The following is a 13543-nucleotide window of genomic DNA, read 5'->3' on the forward strand; positions in this document are numbered from 1 at the left end:
TTGAGTCACGAAACCCCAGTGGGAGGCTGACTGTCACAGCATCTGAAAGAATGGGGAAACATTACTAAGGATGCTTGGGTATTAGAAACCATAGCCCAGGGTTCCTGCCGTCCCTTCATTCAGACACCTCAGAACCATCCACCGGGGAACAATTCTTTGAGGGTTCCAGATCCGCTCCTTGTGCAGGAAATTTTGGCCATTCTAGATAGCATGCTAGGTACCTGTAGCAAAGGATGGTACTCTCTATATTTTGGGCTTGATATACTTGAAGAAGTTCCTCAGGAGTGACAAGTTCAAGATGCTCACACTTTCTCGGATCCTTCAGGCCCTCAACTCCAGGATTGGATGGTGTCATTGATAGTGTCTTCCTCTTTGCCTCCGCTTTCTCTCCCTCTCTCCCCTGCTAAAATCACTGAACCTGCACTGAATCTGCTTCTGGGTCACTTACCTTGCACTTGCCGCCAGCTGGCCCTAATATTTAACTTGTGTTCTACTAACCATGTACTGCACTTTCCTTGTACTTGCCACCAGCTGGCCCTATTATTTATCTTGCATTCTACTAACCATGTACAGCACTTTTCCCCCTCTCCCCTTCCCCTTGCACTTTTTCCAGTCCCCTCTACCCTTGCACTTGCGCGTTCTGAATGACACCTGGCCTAGTAGGATTGTTGTCTGTCTCCCCTTGTTCCCCCCCCCCCCTGCCTCGTCGCGCCTTGAAACACTTGTGTATAGGCGCGTTACAAATGCCATATCATATCATATCATAACTGTCAGGATTATTGTTTTCATGTGCCAATCCATCTCAAGTACAGGAAATACCTGCGGTTCGCTGTTGCCGGATCTCATAATCGATTTAGAGTTCTGTCTTTCGGGCTGACCTCCGCCCCAAGGGTTTTCACCAAACTGGTGGCAGCGAGTCTCAGGAGAGGGGGTGGGGGGTTCACATCTACCCCTACCTGGAAGATTGGCTGATCAGGCCGTGTTCTCCCGAACAAGTCCTGGATCATCTCAACATCACCTGCCACTATTTTCACAGACTGGGCTTCTCCCCTCAATTACAAGAAGTCCCATATGACACCATTTCAAAAGCTCCAATTAATCAGGGCCGTACTGGATACATCCTTGGGAAAGAGCTTGCCACCCGAGGTGCGGGCTCAAGACATTCTGCAGATGGCCTCCAAGTTTCAGAGTGCCCAGCGTCTCCCGGCCTTCGACTTTTTGAGGTTGCTTGGCCTCATGGCATCCTACATTTTTCAGTTGTATACGAATTGTTCGAGTCACAATTGCTCGAATGACAATTGACGTTTTCACAATTGACCGAATTGTGAATGTCAATTGTTACGTGTGTGTGGGGAAATCCCACGCAAACCCGCACCGAACGCAAAAACCCCCACCAAAACCATATATATATATATATATATATATATATATATATATATATATATATATATATATATATATATATTCAAAGGAAAAGAGAGGAGAGAGGGAAGACCGCACTCTCGCGGATCCGATGGCATAGTCCAAAAAGAAAAAAAGCGCAGCTCACACGAGGAACGTCATAACAGAATTTAATGAAACAAACACAAAGTGTGTAAAAAACACAGCTGGGAAAGCAGCAGAAACAGAGGCAGGACGCCCGTAAGCACGACCTGCAGACAACGCGTTTCACGCTCAACTGAGCACTTGGTCACGTAAAGGAAAAAAGGGCCAAAGCATAGTTATAAAATCATGTAGTCCTTTCACTGTGTCAATGGAACGAAGGGTGCACGGAGGCATGGATTCAATGGCAGCCATATTGTAATGGGGGGGCAGAAATCAACCCATACTGAAGCCAAACAAGAAATGCGGGATGAGGAAAGTAAGCCAAAAAATGAAGTGCAAAGTGCACAGAATATAAAGGCAGCCCTTAAATAATAAGGAAGCCGACCAAAAGAATGGGCTAAGCCACATGAACCAAACCAAATGCACCCCAAGTTCCATTGTGAATTCCTGGTTGAACAAAGGACAATTACACACACAATAAGTACATAGTGCACTGAAAAAGTTAGATGAGGGTTGCACGTAGAGTAGAATAAAATACATGGATGGTATAAAAAAAAAAGCCCACACTGGGTCAGATCTATCTCAGGATAAAAACAGCTGATTCATGTATACAAAAGTTAAAACCCAGGCGATATGTCATACTGGGACTAGAGATGGAAGGCATAAAGTGCAAGCCAGAATTAGCAGCATGAGCTTGTGCAAATAAGCAGAATAGCAGCTTAAACATGTGCAAAAATTGCAAAACGCATCTCTTAACAGTACAGTACATGAAAAAAGCAACATGTGCAAATAAGCAAAGCCAAAATAGCAATAGCTACATGTGCAAAGTAGGCAAAATACAACTCTACCTATACAGTACATACATGATAACTGGAGATAACAGCAAAGGTCAACCTGACAGAACAACTGAAAATTAAATGGCAATCTCAAAGGTACAACCCAAAATTTCAAAAAATGTGCATGAGCTGTGGTTCACTGTCAATGAAATTCGACCAAAAAATCACAATAAAGGAAATGAAATAATGAATAAACATTTTAAAAACCAAGGACTACAGGTAATATTTCTAATTTAATAGCTAATTTCATAGAAGGTTGTGACTGCAGCAGCTGAAAAGTGAGACCAATGCGGGTCTCAAACAAATTGAACTAGTAAAGCCACCAATGAAATAAGGTGGAAAAATAGTAATACTTGATGGCCAAGGATAGAACAGTGAACAAACACTTTAAAAGTAGAAGGGGAAAGAACAACTCAAAACAGGCAGTGGAATCAGATATGAAATATCAAGAAAAAGGGGGAAGGCAGACCCATGTAGGTATAATGGTGGACCTCAAGTACCCAAAAATGTATATAACTCCTCATCAAGGTTGTGACCATTGGGGAACTTGGTATCGAAATCCAAAATAAATCTCGCCTCCAATTGTCTGAGCTTTAAAACACGATCTCCACCCCTTGGATGGATAGGAGCATGTGCATCTGCGAAAAATATGAGCAAATTTAGGTCATTTCCATGTATCTGCATGAAGTGTTTGGCCATGGGGTATGCGGGATCCAAGTTTTTAATCGCCCTAAGGTGCTGCAAGATCCTTAATTTAAGCTTGCATGTGGTCCTCCCAACATAACACTTCATGCTGGGACATGAGAACATAGACTACAAAAACAGTATCACATTTCATAGAATGCTTAATGATCTGATTGCATTTGGTGACTGGATGTATGAAAGATTTGCATACAGTGGCATGAGCACAGGCTTTACATTTAGAACATTTGGTAAAGCCTATGGGGAAGACCACCAACCAATTGGTGAGAGAAGAACTTTTGTCAATGGGTGACAGAAAGCTAGATACTAGTTTGTCTCTAAGCGAGGGTACTCTTTTGTATGTGATGGTGGGACGTTTAGAAAGTAGTGGGCATAGATCTTTATCTAAAATGAGAACACGCCAATGTCGTTCAATAATTCTGCGGACATGGTTGGAGGCATTATCAAACGAGACAATAAGTCTAGGTTCATAATCAGTAGTAGTCCGATCGGACTTAGTGCCATACAATAGTTGATCCCTACAGAGTCCATGGGCCTTGGTATAGGCCATATCTATAGTTCTGCGCTTGTAGCCTTGTTTCACAAAGTTCAGAGCTGCTTGAGCACAGTGATAATCAAAAGATGCCAGGTCTGTACAGTTCCTTCCATAGCGAATGAATTCGCCATAAGGAATACTGCGTTTGCATGACATTGGATGGCAACTAGTGGCCTGCAGAGGTAGACCGGTGTTAGAGGGTTTTTTGTGTAGTGCTGTGTGAAAACCAGATCTTTCAAGGGTCACAACCACATCAAGATAAACAATTTCAGTGGTACTATGGCATTCGGTAAAGCGTAGATTGACCGTGTTAATATTTATACATTTCACAACCAATTGCCAGTCAGCTTCAGTACCCTTCCATATAACAAAAACATTGTCAATATAGCGCCACCAGGCGACAATTTGTGTGGAAAAACGGGATGCGAGCAATCACTGAGAAAAGTAGCCTCCCACCACCCCATCGTCAGGTTTGCGTATGATGGGGCGAAGGTACAGCCCATAGCAGTCCCCCTTACCTGCCGGAAAAAGGAACCCTCAAACCGAAAAACATTGTTGGTCAAACAAAAAAACATTTCCAAAATCATGGAACTATGGCCATAATGATTCAATGAGCGGGTATCTAAAAAGTATTTGCAGGCTCCCATTCCCACTTGATGATCAATCGAGGTGTAGAGGGAAACAACATCGAGGGTTGCCAAAACAAGACCATCCTCACAAGGTGTATTGGTGATGTGTTGCAAAAAATCCTTAGTGTTCCGCAAGTAAGAAGGCAAAACATAAACGAAAGGAAATAAGGTTTCATCAATAAACTGGGCCAGGTGCTCAAGCAAAGAACCACATAAAGTAACAATAGGTCTACCAGGTAGATGAGTAAGAGATTTGTGGGTTTTAGGGAGAAAATAAATGGTGGGTACAGTGTGGTAAGAGGGAACAAGAAATTTAACTGTATCATCCTCAATTAAGCCAATATCAACCCACTTAGTGCAGAGGCTATTAAGTTCAGACTGTATATCACCAAAAAGATGTTTTGATAATTGGGCATAACACAGTCGATCCTTAAGTTGACGATTAGCCTCGGTAACATAATGGACCCTGTCCTGAACCGCAATATTCGACCCCTTATCGGCCTGCTTAATAACAATATTCGATAGACTTTGCAGTTCACCAATTGCCATAAGCTGGGAAGTGGTCAGATTATGTTTATTACTGAAGACAGTCCACCGTAACTTTCTAAGATCACTAACACACAAATCATAAAATGCTTCAATACATCCACCAACCGGAAACTGTGGATTAAATTTAGATTTATCCTTGAGTTTGGTATAAAAGTCCCAGTTAGGATTGATGTCAAAATCAGTGAGATCAGCATTTAAGGGATCAAACTGGAAATCTTCAAGACAGCCCAAATGCATAAGAGATGGAATATCGGAAATAAGAAGGTCAGTACGGGCTGTACGAGAAACGGAGTGCTTGATCGCAGTAGGATTTATAGAGAAGAATTTCTTAAGTTTGATCTTGCGGACAAACTTGTCTAGATCTAGACGTGCCTGTACATAGTCAAAAGACTTGGTGGGACAGAAGTTGAGGCCAAGGGAGAGGACCGAAGTTTGAGCTTTGTTGAGAACATGAGAGGACAGATTAATGATTTGACACAGCTTCATGGTATCGGTGGTTACTTTTTGGCTCCAGAGCGCATTGATCTGCTCTCTTGACGCGCTCCTGAGCCGTTTCCCACGCTGGCCTCGGCGAGTTGTATTCCTCCTCGCGATTTCTGTCCTTTTCCTCTTCCTTTTCCCCTGCCTTGACCTTTGCCACGTTTTTGATTCTCCCCGTCTTGGCATAACAGCTGCATCTCGTCTCATCTGTGATGTCTTTTCATATATATATATATATACATAAAAGAAATCACACTCTCCGCGGGCCAAATGGAACTCCAGCAAAATAATAAAACACGCGTACTCACATCTAGAATAGATACGAGTGAAAGCAATTTATTAAATTAAAATGCCACAGTTAGGACAGCAACAAAAAACAGCAGCAGGACGCCATGGGGCATAGCCACCGACACACAACGCGTTTTGCGCTCAACTGAGCGCTTGTTCACGTAAGGGGAAAGTGTATACAAGCACTATATAAACAAAAACTTCAATGTGTAGTCCTTTTACTATGTTGATACCACTCACCAAGTGTGTGTCACGGTGTGTACTGTGTGGCAGCCATGATGGAATGGAGAAGGGCAATCAAGAGACAGAGGTAGAGACGTGCAAGATGCCCCAAAATACAACGAAGGCATGGCGTGCGTAGTGCACCCAGTTGAAAAAAAGAAGCATGAGACCATTCCAACAAAGCAAAATACGAATGCTGCACACCGACGTCAAATTGATCGCACATAGAATGGTTACATTGAATGCACAAATGGATAAAGGGCGTATGAATGACATAATATAGACGTGCAGGTTATATGGAAGTTTGGTATGCATAAATCGGTTCACCAGAAATAATACGAAAGACTATGCGCATCTGGCAGTATGCCTAAATCCTAGTGCACAAACAGAAAAATATGCTAGAGCTGTCAACGTAGGAAAATACATGGTTGAAATGCAAACTTAGACACATCAATGACAGCAATAATACTGGCATGGAAAAACAGCATAGTAATGATGCTAAATGTAGCACTCTCCATATTATAAAGTAAAAGGCAAGGTGCAGATGGCAAGCTGAGGCAATAAGATACTTCCACAATTGCATACAGGGCTGCAGATTTAAAACAGCATAAAAACATGGAAATATAAATATCAAAAAATAAATTGATAAAGTCAATGGTGCTTAGGATGCAATAAGATAAAGCAAACATGCTATCTAAACAAGTGCTGGCGTCTGCTACAGAGACCACTGAGAATAGAATGGTTCTGAATCCATTAAAAGACTAAAGTGCAAGTACAAGCAAAATTAGCAGCATCTGAATGTAAACATGGTTCTGAATCCATTAAATGACTAAAGTGCAAATGCAAACAAAAATAGCAGCATCTAGATGTAAACATGGTCAGAGTAGCAACTCTGAAGGTAAAGTGGGACCATAGTGGCAGGAAATGGCAACAATGGAATAAAGGGGCTTGAATAATTTCAATTACTAGAATTTAAGATTACCGGTCAGTTACCAGGGCATATAACTAGATGGCATCAATGCCAACAGGAAATGCAGTTCTCCTGAGGACCAATTTGATGGAAAAGTGCAATAGCATTCAGGATAAAGCAGCTCAGCGATAAAGTGCAGACATGGTGACAGATGTAGCCACATATTAGCAGAGCCAAAAGGATAGCACCAAGAATCCTGTAATGGATCACAGTTAAAGAGGACCTAAAACCACGGGTATGAAATGGGAGAAGAACAATGCCATAAAAATGGTAACTAAACCTGAATGTACATAATAAAACAAGAAACAATAATTCCCGCCCTTATATAGTAGCATACAATGAGGTGAGAATACCCAAGGATGAAAAAAAGAGGATTACGTCTATAAAACCAAAATAGATAGCACGGTGCTAATTCCCCATGTAGTCCTGGACAAAAACAGCCAAGCAAAAAAAAAACACAATAGACCCAAAAGGAAAATAATCAAATTAGGGCATAATGTGGGTCAGAACAGGCCAGGAACATAGCTGAAGGAAAGGCATACCCCAAATATGAAGTAAACAACCAAAACATGAAAAACCTAAAGAACATGAAAAACATTGAGGAGAAAGGAAACATGACTAAATGAAGTGCCCAAAAATGTATATAGCTCCTCGTCCAAATTATGACCATTTGGAAACTTGGTGTCAAAGTCCAAATTAAACCTTGTTTCCAATTGTCTCAGTTTTAGGACACGATCTCCGCCTCTAGGATGGATAGGAATATGTGCCACTGCAAAGAATGTGAGCAAATGAACATTTTTTCATGTTCCTGCTTAAAATGCTTGGCCATGGGGTACGCAGGATCAGAGTTTTTAATAGCCCTGAGATGCTGCAAAATTCTCAGTTTGAGTTTACATGTCGTACTTCTAACGTACCACTTGGTGCAGGGCCATGAGAGAACATAAACAACAAATGTGGTATCACAATTCATTGAACATCTAATAACCTGATTCAGTTTGGTGACAGGATGTATGAAAGATTTTAGCACAGTGGCATGGGCACAAGCTTTACATTTAAGGCATTTTGTGAATCCTATCGGGGAGACAGAAAGCCAATTGGTCAAGGAGGGACTTTTATCCATGGGAGGCAAAAAGCTGGAAACTAGCCTATCTCGCAGTGATGGTGCCCTTTTGTAAGTGATGGTAGGATGATTGGATAAGAGAGGACATAGATCACTGTCTAAGATGAGAAAACGCCAATGTCGTTCAACAATTTTGCGAACATCATTCGAGGCATTGTCAAAGGAAATAATAAGTTTGGATTCATCATTAGTGAGAGTCTTATCGAACTTGGCGCCATACAGAAGTTTGTCTCTGGACAATCCACGTGCCCTGGTGAAGGCCATTTCTATTGTTCTTTTATCATATCCTTGTTTCAAAAAGTCAGTGGCCGCCTTTGCACAATTATAATCAAAGCAAGCAAGATCAGTGCAATTCCTCCGGTAGCGAATAAATTCACTGTAGGGAATACTTTTTTTTACATGACACAGGGTGACAGCTTGTTGCATGTAAAGGTTATCCTGTGTTGGAGGGTTGTTTATGTAATGCCGTATGGAAACCAGACCTTTCCAGGGTCACGACGACGTCTAGGTAAATAATTTCAATGCTGCTGTGACATTCTGTAAAGCGTAGATTGGCCGTGTTGGTATTAATGCTCTTCACAAATGATTGCCAGTCAATTTCTGTACCCTTCCAAATTATAAAACTGTCGATGTATCGCCACCAAGAAACAATTTGGGTGGGTAAACTGAATAGAAGCAAATCGGATAAGAAAGTTGCCTCCCACCACCCCATCGTCAAGTTTGCGTACGACGGGGCAAAGGTACTACGCATGGCAGTACCTCTCACTTGCCGGTAGATGGAGCCCTCAAATAAAAAAACATTGTTGGTCATACAAAAAGATAACATGTCCAAAATCATAGAACTGTGACCAAAATGATTGAGAGATCGAGTATCCAAGAAATATTTGCAGGCTCCCACTCTCACCTGATCAATGGAGGTGTACAACGAAACCACATCAAGGGTTGCCAGAATAAGACCATCCTCCCATGGTGTATTGGTAATGTGGTGTAAGAAATCCTTAGTATCCCGCAAGTAGGAAGGTAAAACAGAAACAAAAGGAAACGATACCTCATCAATGAACTGTGCCAAGTGCTCCAATAGGGAACCACGTAAAGTGACAATGGGCCTCCCCGGGGAATGGGTGAGGGATTTATGTGTCTTGGGTAAGAAATAAATAAGTGGGTATGGTATGACCTGAGGGAACAAGAAATTTAGCCAGGTCATTCTCAATAAGTCCCTTGTCAGCCCACTTGGCACAGAGACTAGTACATTTAGACTGTATTTCTGAGAATGGATTTTTGGATAACTTAGCATAGCACAGTCGATCTCGTAGTTGGCTATTGGCTTCGGCCACATAGTGGGTTCTATTTTGAATCACAAAATTAGTGCCTTTATCGGCCTGTTTGATGACAATATTGGGCACATTTTTAGTTCGCCAATAGCCAAACGTTAAGTGGTAGTGAGGTTCTGTTTGGTGTTGATGGTTTTTCTCCATAGTTTTCTCAGGTCACTGACGCAGAGGTCATAAAAGGCCACGATGCATCCACCCACCGGGAACTGTGGATTAAATTTAGATTTATTTTTTAACTTGGTACACACATCCCAATTAGGCTCAATGTCAAAATCGTTGAAGTTGAAATCAGAGGGGTCAATCTGGGCATCATCGAGGCAGGCCAAATCCACTAATGAAGGAATGTCAGAAATGAGATGATCAGTGCAGCCAGTCCGAGGTGTGGAGGGCTTGACTGCTATAGAATTGATGGAAAAGAATTTCTTGAGCTTGATCTTGCGAAGAAATTTGTCTAAATGAAGAAGTGCTTGTACATAGTCAAAAGTTTTGGTGGGGCAAACATTAAGGCCTAGGGAAAGGACGGAGTGTTGAGGACATGTGAGGACAAATTGATAATTTGACACAGCTTCATGGTATCGGTGGTTACTGTTTGGCTCCAGAGCGCATTGATCTGCTCTGTTGATGCACCCCCAAGCTGTTTCCCACGTCGGCATCGGCGGATTGTGTTCCTGTTTGTTGTTTCTGTCCTCTTCCTCATCCCTTGCCGTGACTGCTGCCTTGTTTTTGGTTCTTCCCATCTTGGCACAGTAGTCGCATTTTGTCTAAAGAATTGAGCCTAACTTACAGGTTCCTCATTTTCGGAAGCTGAGACATCCAATTCGGACGAGATGGCGCCAGAGTCACGGGGTATAATGGATACCGGCTGAGTCGCAGGATTTTTGCGCAGGGTGTCGAATCGTTTGGCAAAGGTGAAGACCCGGCCTGTCTCATAATCTGATTTGTCCCGTATCAACTTTCTGTGTTTTCGCTTTTCGTTTTATTTCTTCTTCATTGGCAAGCAGGCCCTCATTGATTTTAGTGCGTAATTTATTGCCTTCCTCAGTACAAGGGACTTTGATAAGTTCTGCCTCTTTCTTTTCCAATTCTTCAAGTGCCACTGCCTGATCAGTTTTAGCATATTTAACCAAAATGGTTAAAAAATTAGCAGAACAGCCTTCTCCCCATTCCTGGAGCATAAGTGGGTCCTGGTCCTCAAAAGATGGCATTGTCATTATGCGTAAACCACGTGGTACACGACCAATGTCCAAATAATTCTGCAGTGAATATTCCTCCCACCATTTAGAGAATGGCTGAATTGTGAATGTCAATTGTTACATATGTCTGAGGTTTGTGGAATCTGCTTAGATCACATGCTGTGCATAGGCCGACATCTAGTGGAAGATGCAGAGTATTACAGTTTGTTTTTCGAAACTCGAAAATGGGTGTCGACATAGGGCGTGCCTGTAATACTATCCCTAGTGTGACGTCCACTGTACCCATTATCCCTCACGCGTGTAGGACCCTCAGATTGTTTTTTTCTGCCATACTTGTCGGAAGCATAGTTGCGGAGTTCCCTGGCTTTCAGCCATTTGTCATTAATTATTCAAAAATTCCCCGTTCCTCTTATCCCACGTCGAGACTCCGAATATCGACACCGGTACTGAAGAACAAACAGCCGTCGAGACTGCACGACGGACTTTGGGCCTCGGAAGGCCTCTGGCCTCGGCCTGGGCATCGGAAGGCCTCTGGCCTCGGCCCTGCAAGTAGGGAGAGTGGGGGGTGGATATGCTCACACTCGTTTATTTCCTGCATACACTCGCCCGCTGCCATATTATAACGTGGAGAGTACTCCATTTAAATTCTGCCCCAAGTGCAACCGGAAGTTCCCTTGGGTAGATAAGCATAACACCTGTAATCTCAGTTTGCCTAGGGAGCACCCCGAAGCCAATTGCAGAGCATGTAAGCTCTTTAAAGCTAAAACACTTAAGGACCGTTCCACCAAACATTGGGCCCATTCCGCCAGGCAACTCGAGGTCATTGACGCTGTGGGTTCCTTCAGTGATGGCAGCAACGCCGCCGTTTCGGATGGCGAGGACACTGGAGTGTCGTTAGACACCCAAGCGTGAGCCCCCGACCTCGGAGGACTGTCCGGCGGGGCAGTTATGGGGACCACACCCAGCGGCATGAGCGCTACCCATACACCTACATCTAAACACACTAACCCCTCCCGAGACTCAACACGCGTGTCGAGCGATCGGCAGAAAAAGGCACAAAGATAGCGGTCTGCAGAATCGGTGTCCTCTGGGCGTTCCAGGTCTCGATCGCCTCATGACACACAGCAACTGCCTACGATTGCTAAATGTGCCACCCTTCCTAAAGTCACGGAGGTATGGTCGTCAGAAGACGAAACCGACCTCCACCCCCAAGCAGCACGTTCAAAGTCGGCTCCGGCAGTTCGTTCTACGTCTGCCTCTGAATCTCGACATCCCCCCCTCTAAACCTCTAGACCTTACGGAACCCACCTCCGGATCTCGACGCCAGGTGTCGAAAGATTCAGGGAAGACCAAGGAGTCAGGGAAACATGCCTCCACACATGGTAAGAGGGACAAACAACAGAAAAAACCATCTGAACACCAGGTTCAGAAGGACAAACGTAGATCTTCTGATAAAACCAAGACCCCTGACCCTGTCACTAGGCCTAAGGTTGTCCCTCCCACTCCGGAGGATATGGGAATGGAAGATGAACCTCAACAAGAGGTGGTCATTGCCAGTTCCAAGGAATGGAGCTCTGAAGACATTGACAGAGTGATGAGGAGAATGTCTATTTTGGCTAACTTTTACGAGAAGAATCCTGATCACTTTTTGAGCTATCAGAATACCCCTACTACCTCTACTTCTTCTGGATCCAAAGACCCTCAGCCTCCTAGTAAGAGACCTCGTACTGAGACTCCAGTTCATGGCCTGATTTCAGACCCACTCACTATTCAACCTTACCATCCGTATGCTGAAGATCCAGACATACAAATACTGGACGACCAGGCAAGGGTTGAATATTATGGGGAGCTCTTGCTTCCGATTCCTGTTCATGATACAGGAGCTGGAGTGCTGGGGGGGGGACCTCCGGACCAGTACAGAAGGTAAGTTTATTTTCATGAATGCGTGTATGCTTGTGTTATGAGTGAGTGTATGATGATGGGTGCTCATGTGAATGAAAGAGTGCTTGCTGTATGAATGTGTGTGTTGGCGAGGGCAGGGGTTGTACAACCACCCCGCTACCCACCTGCCAAAATGAGCTCTCCTTCAGGTGCGCTGTGGGTACAGGGATAGTATTATTTTACTAGACATCTGTCCTAGATCTCCAGTACAAAATACCATGCTTTCCCTCTGGCTTCCGTAGCGCTTTGCATACACACATAATCGCTTTGATTCTGTGCGTATGTTAGGCTCTGTGAGGACCAGGGGACAGAGGTGATATATTTTTACTGGACATCTATCATGGATGTCCAGTGAAAAATACCATGCCTGCACCCTGGGCCCCCCAGCGCCTCACATACACACATAATCACATTGATTGTGTGAGCGTGGGGACAGGGATGGCATCTTTTTACAATTGCAGTTTGGATTTTTACTCAATGTTTTTTAAAAGTATGCTCTACAATGCAACATTTTAACCAATTATTTCAAAAATGGCCCAGGTGGGGAAGAACCCCCCTGGACTCCCGTCGGTTGGCTCGGGCTTCCTCGCTTATGCTCTGTTGCTATGGCATATCTGGGAGAAATATTTATGCCCCTGCACTTAAAAAATTCACCAGCCGCACTGGCCTTGGGACTATGCTGGGAGCCGGGTGTGGCACACAGGAATTGTAGTGGGAGCAGGGTGGGGGTGAGCCATGGCATAGTGGTGGAAGCAGGGTGGGGAGAGCAAAGGGACTTTGGTGGAAAGAGCCCAGGGTCTGTGGTTGGGTGGGGAGAGACCAGAGACTGAGCTAGGAGAGGGATGAGGGAAACCAGAGACTGATGGGAGCAGGTGGAGGAGCCCAGGCACTATACTGGCAGTAGGGTGCAGCCATAGTTCATAGCCATTTGAACTTTCTGTCCATTTGACATTTTTGCGGGGGGCCCCCGTCTACCCGCATTTTGCTCCGCGGGGCCCAGGACAAATAAAGTTTGAAGACCACTGCTCTAGGCTCATAAAAAACCTTATGTGTTTTGGCATATCGGCTACAGGTGGAAAAAAGCAAATCAAGCGTGGGTCACTTCACAATACAGGGTGTCTAACATCAGGGCATAGGGTGAATCGTGTGTTGTTCAGTATTACAACTGCCTATGACTGGCATTGTAGATAAGACTTCTTCAT

At 43.9% G+C, this 13543-nt stretch overlaps 1 protein-coding gene across 1 annotated transcript in view; it reads left to right on the plus strand.

The window, feature by feature from the left end:
- The window catches only part of MED16 (mediator complex subunit 16), an 820510-nt gene that overhangs the window by 801245 nt on the left and 5722 nt on the right, over window positions 1-13543 (plus strand). The window lies entirely within an intron of this gene.

Source organism: Ambystoma mexicanum, chromosome 1p (assembly GCF_040938575.1).
Source record: "Ambystoma mexicanum isolate Mex_15411 chromosome 1p, UKY_AmexF1_1, whole genome shotgun sequence".
Taxonomy (NCBI): domain Eukaryota; kingdom Metazoa; phylum Chordata; class Amphibia; order Caudata; family Ambystomatidae; genus Ambystoma; species Ambystoma mexicanum.